This window comes from Petaurus breviceps, unplaced genomic scaffold (assembly GCF_028583685.1).
Source record: "Petaurus breviceps papuanus isolate PSGF00001 unplaced genomic scaffold, PetGlider_PUasm1.0 551, whole genome shotgun sequence".
Lineage (NCBI taxonomy): Eukaryota > Metazoa > Chordata > Mammalia > Diprotodontia > Petauridae > Petaurus > Petaurus breviceps.
The window spans coordinates 20,583,425-20,592,039 of NW_027186372.1; positions in this window are offsets into that span (position 1 = coordinate 20,583,425).

Here is an 8,615-nt window from a genome sequence, read left to right on the forward strand (position 1 = left end):
TATATACACGTGTGTGTGTGTGTGTGTGGTGTGTGTGGATCGGAGGGTATATGGGCATATGAATACATATGTGAATGTGTGTATATATGTTTACAGGTATACATAGATAGAGGGCACAGGACCTATTTAATAGGAAGGGATGATACTTAAAAGGTGAAATTAAGAGGTGAGAGAGGAATATAATGAGAGGAGATGGAGAGAGACAGAACAAGGTAAACTATCTCAAATAGAAGAGGCAAGGGAAAATGTTTACAATGGAGGGGAAGAACAGGAAAGCAAAATGGAATTGATCAACCTTATTCTCATTGAATTTGTTTCGGGGAGGGAATGAAATATACACTATATAGGGTATCTTACCCTTCAGGAGAGTAGGGGGGGAAGCAGATGAGAGGGGGTCTGATGGAAGGGAGGACATGCTGGGGGGGGTGGGAAATTGGAAGCACCCACTTTTGAAAAGGGACAGGATCAAAGTAGAGAATAGAAGAAGTGTGAGGTGGGATAGGAGGGAGTGAAAGGCAGTCAGTCTTTTACAATATATCTACTATGGTAATGTTTTGCATTAGCTAAACATGTATAACCTATACTTAATTGTTTATCTTCTTAGTAAGGGTGGGTGATAAGGGAGGAAGGGAATGAATTTGGAATTCAAAGTTTTAAAATCAAATATTTATATAAATATATATATATTATATATACTATTATTAATAGTATTTTACGTGTAATTGGGAAATAAGATATACAAGCACTGGGGCATTGTGATCCACCTGCGCTACTGGAAGAGTCAAAGGGGATATGGGAGAAGATATGGGAGAAAGCAGATTGGAGGAGGGGATATTTTGTGGGATTGCTATCTTGGGGCGGTGGGTAGGGCAAAAACGGGGAGAAAATTTGTAGTTCAGAATCTGGCAGAAATGAATGATGTAAATTAGAAGTTAATAAAGCATTTGAAAAATTAAAAAAAAAACTTTATAGGCCAACTGGAACAGTGATATGATCCCTGGTATTCGACATCATCAGAGGCTCAATGGTTGCTGACTGGATGTTTTACTGATATGGTATAGATAGTTACTGATATTCCTTGTAATTTTCAGATTCTGACATTATTAAATATCAACTAAGAGCTTATATATGAGTATAGTGTTTTAATAAGGTAAAAATCAATATTGGCTAGGATAGTAAGGGTAGGCTTCATGGAAGAGTTGGGACTTCAATTGGGCCCTGAGGAAGAGGCAAATTAGGGTACATTGAATGGAGAAGAGTAAGACATAATTCATTTAGTAAGATCTGCTCCTCAGTTAGGCAAATATTTACCAGAAAGCAAAATTTGGTCATAATATATAAAAAATAGAGATAAATATTAATCCAATTTACAAATGCATCACCCTCTTACCTTTTTTTCAACATGTGATGTAATGTGATTAAATTCAAATTAAGAGAAACACCATTAATATGGGGGTTTTAAACTAGAGTATATAGTTACAAGCAAAACATTAGATGGAAATATGAAGGAGGAAGGGAAATTGATGTGCATAATAACTTGGTCCTTGGTGATCTGAGATACTTTTCAGCTTATAAACCATTATAGAGCTGTTGTTTTCTTTTAAAACCCTGAAGGGACAGTTAGGAAATCTGATGTCTTCATCCACCTTCCAAAGTCTACTACAGTAGGTGTGAGGACATTTTTGAGATATAGCCTCATGAATTTTTTTAAAACACCCTCAGTACCTAACTGGGCACTTGTATGATATACCAGCAGTGTGCTTCTCTACAAAAGTTTTTTTCACAATAAATTGATAATTTTCTTAACAGAAAATTGTTGTCCTCCAATTTAGCAAGATCTCTAAGGAAAATTAGATGCTCATGCTATAAAAGTCAAGAAAATTGCTTGAATTTGATTTTGAGACAGGAAAAATTATAACCTATGAAGTTTTCTGTAGTTCATTAATCCTTTTAGTAAAAATGAATGTTCCATGAAAATTTGAAAATAGTTTCTCGATTTTTTAGCTACTTTTCCTTGCTACTGTCACTTAGAGCTTTTTTAACCACCATAGACTCATAGAACCAGAGCAGGAAAGGACCTAAGAGAACATCTAGTCCTAATATTCCAACCCCTCCACCTCTAAGCCTTAATAGATGGAAGGTAAAGCCCATAGAGATGAAGAGATTTACCTCATGGCACAGAGGGAGTGTATTATAGGTGAGATTTGAGCTAAAGATCTCTGATAGCAGAGCCAGTGCTGTTCCCACTGTCATTAGAAACCCAAGATTTCTTAGTGTGGAGTGTTTATTCACATTCATTAAGAAGGCCATTTTATGTATAGGTAGCATAGACAACCAACTATAAAGCACGATTTGAAAAAATTTCTATGTAAACAGACACATGTATACACGTACATTCATGTATACATACACATGCACACAGATACATAACCTATACTACATACCTGCATGTTTATTGTACCCATATATGTACTAGAGACTCATGCAAGGTATATACATGTGTATTACATTCATATGATATATGCACAAAGCATGTGTGTATAGGCAGCATGATGCACATATCCACTTGCATATATGCACACTAAGTGTAATGTGTTCATATTCACACATGTACATAGTTACATAACATGTGTAGACATGGGTATAAGTGAACCTTTATATGCTCACACATATAAACAAATATATGTGTAGATAGATGCATAGGAATACATATGTATGCACATTTATACTACTAGTGATATGCAAGGGTGTGTTTGTGAACATGTGCATGTATGAATATATATATGTAAATGTTCATTTTCAGACCCTCAGAGTTTCTGGCCAAACCAGAAAGAATTTCTGTTTATACTCACTCTGAACAATCAAAACCAAATAATGAGCAAGATGAAGCTTGTGTTGGGATCTGTTATTGGTCAGTCAGTGGGAGTCAGAGTGATTTGGGCTTAAAAGTACAATCATATTACTCTATTTGAATCCCAATGGGCATTATCAAAGCCTGGTTTCTCAGAGCTACATTTCAAGAAATGCTAATACCAAGTATAAGAATCCCTTAGAAAAAAATAAAGTAACCTTCCCAGTTAATGACAAGGTGAGAAAAGCAGTAGTGGAGTATAATCTAAAAAAGTGATGAGATGATATTTGTTCAAATCCAAGACAAACTATTCAACTGCATAGGAACATCAGTCTATACTCCAACCCCTGATGCTGAAGAGGTCAAAGTCGATCAGTTTAATGAAGACCTATTTCTTCTATAAATAACATTAAAAAATATGTCACATTTGTCATAAGGGATTGGAATGCTAAAGTAGAAAACAAATGATAATAGGAATAAAAGGCGTTAGACCTTGGAATATAAAATGAAGCAGGGTAGAAACTAATAGATGTTTTTTTTTTCCAATATAATTCACTAGTCATAGCAAACATTATTTTTCAACAACCCCAAAGGTGATTATACACATGAAAATAACCTGATGGTCCATATAGAAATCAGATCAATTATATACTTCGCAGCAAAAGGTAGAAAAACCCCATACAGTCAGTTAAAGCAAGACCTAGAGCCAACTGTGGCTCAAAACATGAGCTTCTTATTTTAAAAAGTAGACTTGAATTGAAAAAAAGTAAAGAAAACCATCAGACTATATAGGTATGACATAAGTAACATCTCTTATGAATATGAAGTGGTGGTGAATAAGTTTAAGGGATTAGATTGGAAGACACAATTTCTGAAGAACTATGGACTGAGAGGTTCACAATATCATATAGAAAGCAAAAACAACAGCAAAAAATCCCAAAGAAAGAAGAGCAAGAAAGAAAAGAAATGTCTGATAAAGCTTTACAAATAGCTGAGGGAAAAAAAGGAAAGCTAAAGAGAAAGGAGAAAAGAAAAGGTGTACCTAATTGAATGTAAATTTCCAGAGAATAGCAAGGTGAGATAAAGTTTTATTAAATGATCAATGCAAAGAAATAAAAGAAGACAATAGATCACTTAAAAATAGATATATCAAGGGAATCTTTCGTGCAAAATTGTGTGTGATAAAAGACAAAAATGGTAGGGATTTATAGAAGAATAAGAGATTAAGAAGAGGTGGCATTGAAGATAGGAGGTCCTGGCATTTTATGGTTCAGAGGGTCAAAAAGAGTTTGATACTACTGAACAAATGAACAATGGTGAAACTCATTCCTCACTATCTCTCCCCAATGGCATGATATTTGTTTATGACTTTCTGCATATTCTCCATAGATCATGTATTTCTCATGCTTGAAATTTCAAACGTCAAGGAGGCAAGGGCAGAGCAATACATAAAGCTAAGAGTTGTGCCCTGTTCATATTTAATCACATGAGGAATAAAATAACTTCACAGTTAATGTTAGTGGTCATTGGTTGGACACTGACATAAATGTTGTGGAGGAGTATTTTGGACAGTCTTGTTCATTAGCCATTTTGCTTTATCCTTCTTAGTTTAAAGATTGTTCTTCCTGGCAGATAAAACAGAGGTTAACTAAGAGTTGAATAGTTCTGTCTCCTACCTATTTTACAATATATTTGTTCAATTTGGAGAGGGTATGAGGGCGAGGACTAAATAAATACAATGATTAAACATAATGATGCCAATTTAATCCATATTTAATGATGTATCCTGTATTTTCTTCATTTTTCTATTGCTTGCAACATATTATATATACATATACACATGAATAATATATGTATTTATGTATGCATGTGTATATCTTTGGTGGGTTTACCTGCTTTACATTTTCACCCACTCTATTCAGCCAGCAAAGTGATTTTCCTTAAGCCGGGGTCTGACCATGTGATCCTCTTTTTCAAATTGCAGTGGATCACTGTTGCTTGGAAGAGCAAATAAAAAAATCTCATGCTTAAGGACTTTGCTTTTCAAAACTCAGCCCACACCTTACCTTTCTAATCTTCTTACATCTTACTCTTTGATCTAGTGATATTGGCTTCCAGGCTATCCTTTGAATGGGGCTCTCCATTTCTCAGCTCCAATCATTTTTCTTTAACTGTCCTCCATGCCTAGATTGCTCTTCCCCCTCACCTTTACCTTCTGGCTTCCCTGACTTCCTTCAAGTCTTAATTTAAGTTTCATCTTTTACAGGAAGCCTTTCCCAAGCCCCCTTAATTCTAGTGCCTTCCTCTTTTTAGTTATTTTCTATTCACATCTATATAGTTTGTATGTAGTTGTTTGTTATCTCTAACCTTAGATTTTGAGCTCCTAGAGGGCAGGTACTGCTATTTACCTCTTTTTGTAGCCCTGGGGCTTAGCTTGCTGCCTGACATACAGAAAACTCTTAAATGTTAAATGATTGATTTTGTTTTGTTTTGTTTTTGCAACCAAATCTATTCCCATTGCTGCTGGTAGTAGTCAGGTGAAAGGAGACTAAGGAGAATAGGGAGAACTCAAATAATACATCCTACTGTTTGTATATTGTAGATACCATCTGCAAATGTGAAGGACAGTTCTTTAGTATCACTATTTTGACACACTGGGAGACTAGAACCAATAGTTAGTCAATCTTAAACTTCTACCATTAAAAAGAATGAATCTTACACAATTTCGTAGATCAGGTAAATGGTACAAATAATTCTATCTTATTGGAGCATCTTTACTGTGACCTACTTTTCAATCTCCCTATGTTGTTACTTCAGAATCATTTAAGAGAAACTATCAAAACTGTGTAACCTAATAGTCATTCCATTGCACCTTGAAGCTTCACTAATGATGGACATAAAAAAATCACTGTGTCCTCCAAGGCTATATTTCTGAAATATTCCAAGACAACTTTCAATGATTTCAAATAAGAAATCAGTCTTCTAAGTATAGATGAATGAGATGTGGAGCCCCCAAATAGCTCATGAAAATGTCATCTGAGACATTGACAGGGCAAAATATCAAAGAATAAATAATTTTTATAAACTAAAAAGTTCAGCCTCTGGTTTTTCATAACTTTTAACTAACCTTTGAGACTAAAATATTTTTTAAGAGAATCTTCTAGAAAGAGTTGAGACTTAATTCAAAAGGCCAGATTTCTAGGCTTTATTTTTGCCTTCACCTCTCCTTCCCCTTTATGTTTTTCTCTAGCCTTACCTTACAAAATATTTTAAAATTTTGGCACTTTATCTTAACAATTTTTAAATAACTATTTGACTTTTTTATTTACTTAAATCCCTTAATGAACTATTGTATCATTGATTGAAAATTAGTGATTGGCTGTACATCATTATTGCTCTATCTCATTGTACTATTGCTAGTAAATGTAGAAAGATGCCAACAAAATATGGTCTGCCAAATGGGAAAAAAAATATTTTCACTTTGTTATAATTAAAGTCATATACTTAAACCCTGCTGTTCTTTGATAGAGGTTGTATAGAATAAATTATTAAGGATATTGATAAATTATAATTTCCTAATTTTCCCCATTTATTTATGTAACAATCTCAATATAGTTCTCTATATTATTAGAAACTAGAAAATTTACACAAGATGTTTGGGCAGGTATATATGAATGTAGGTCAATGATATAATGCATATACATGCATCAGTTTTTCAAGAATTTTGATTTTGGATTGCATACATGTGAGTATCTACTTGTATAAAAAACCCATTTGTACCAATGCATATCAGTAATACATCTGTAGACTACAGTATTAGAAAGCTACATGAGACACTGAGAATTTGGGTGACAAGTATGGTTGTTACCTAGAAAATATGTCACAGAATTTATTTTCATTTGTTTATGTTTGTTAGACAATCAGGCTTTAGTGACTTGTCCAGGGACACACAGCTAGTTAAGTGTCAAGTGTATGAGGCTGAATTTGAACTGAGGTCCTCCTGAATCTAGGGCTGGTGTACCACTTAGTTCCCCCATTATGTGTCAGAATTAAAACTTGAATTCAGGTCTCTATGGTTCCATGGTTGGCCCTTTATCTTATAAAACTGTGTAAGATCATAGATTTAGAACTAGAAAGGAATTTAGAGGTCACATATTTCAAGTATCTTATTTTACAGATTAAGGAACTGAATTCTCAAGGCTTGAAAAGACTTGCTCAAGGTGACACAAATAGTAAATGACAGAAGTAGGATTTGAACTCAGTCCCTCCGACTCCCAAGTAATACTCTTTTCACTGTATGACACTCCCTCCAAAATATAATATATATAATGTATATATCATGTATCATATATAATGAAATAAATCATAGATTTAATGCTATATATGTATATGTGTACATATGTATATATATGTGTGTATGTATATGTTATGATCACACATTTCAGTTATCAATTTTTAAGGGATCAACTATATTAAAAATTACATGGAAAATATATTAGGAGAAAAATGGATATTTGTGACCAGAGGGAAACGGAGAATAAGTTGAATTGAATCTTCCCACGAAGTACTACTTTTCATTAGAATTAAAAGGTATAATTTCATCTGCAGTAAATGATATTATGCAAAATTTTAAAGATGATCAACCAAACAAGGGGAATTATTATTATTCTCTCACTCTACTTTCTATCTGCTGCCTGCCTGGTATCACCTCCAAGGAACATGATGCCCTTCCCAGCAAAAGCTAATCACCTCTAATCTTACCACCATGCTTGCTTATACATCAAACCTTGATTGACAGCACCTCTCTCAGCCTCCTCTGTCCTCTGGTTGAAAGGAAGGCATAGTATCAGACTCCTCTCAATGCCTTCCATTAGAGAGACCAAAGATTGAACTCTCAGTTCATTCCACCTTGCACCTCCTGCCCTGCTTGGTTTCAATTTCCATGCAACGTAATGCTCCCATGCCAGGTAATTCCTGGTGTCTCCCCCCCATCCCCCACTTTCCTGCTTCTTTTTGTGTGTTGTCTCCCCCTTTAGATTGTAAACTCCTGGAGAGCAAGAAATTTATTTCTTTCTATTAGTTGTATCCCAAGCACTTAACACTATGCCTGGGCACATTGTAAGTACTTAATAAATGATTATTGGATTTATTATATTGGATTAGACTCAAGCAATACTGAAACAGTTTCTTCAACTCTTTCCTCCTGGTTTGCTAGGGGGTCTAGTGGCTAGAACACTGGTTTTGAAGTAAAAAATACCAAAGTTCGTATCCTGCCTCAAACGCTTACTAAATTTGTGGCCCAGGGAAAGTTGTCTAACCTTTCAGTTTGTTTCCTTATCTGTAAGATGAGACAAGGATAGAATTCACCTTACATCTGCCTGTTTTGAGGATCAATTGAAATAATATATAACTTCTTTGGTAAACCTTAGAGTTATATATAGACATAGATACATATAAAGATATGTATATATGTATTTGTATAGATATGTGTGTATGCATATATGTGTGTATATATACATGTGTGCAGATAGATATAGAAAGATAGATATAGACATATGTGTGCATTTATATATATTAGTTATCATTTTCTAGTATTCTCTGAAGAAAACCAGTAAAATGATGCTATACATACTTGGGGAACACAGAAGATTCTGTTGAGGACAGAATGGACCCCTATTAGGTCCTCAGAAACCTAACTTGATGGCTGGATTTGGTCTAAGAAGCAGTAACTTCTAAAGAGGGTTAATGTGTGTATGTACATATG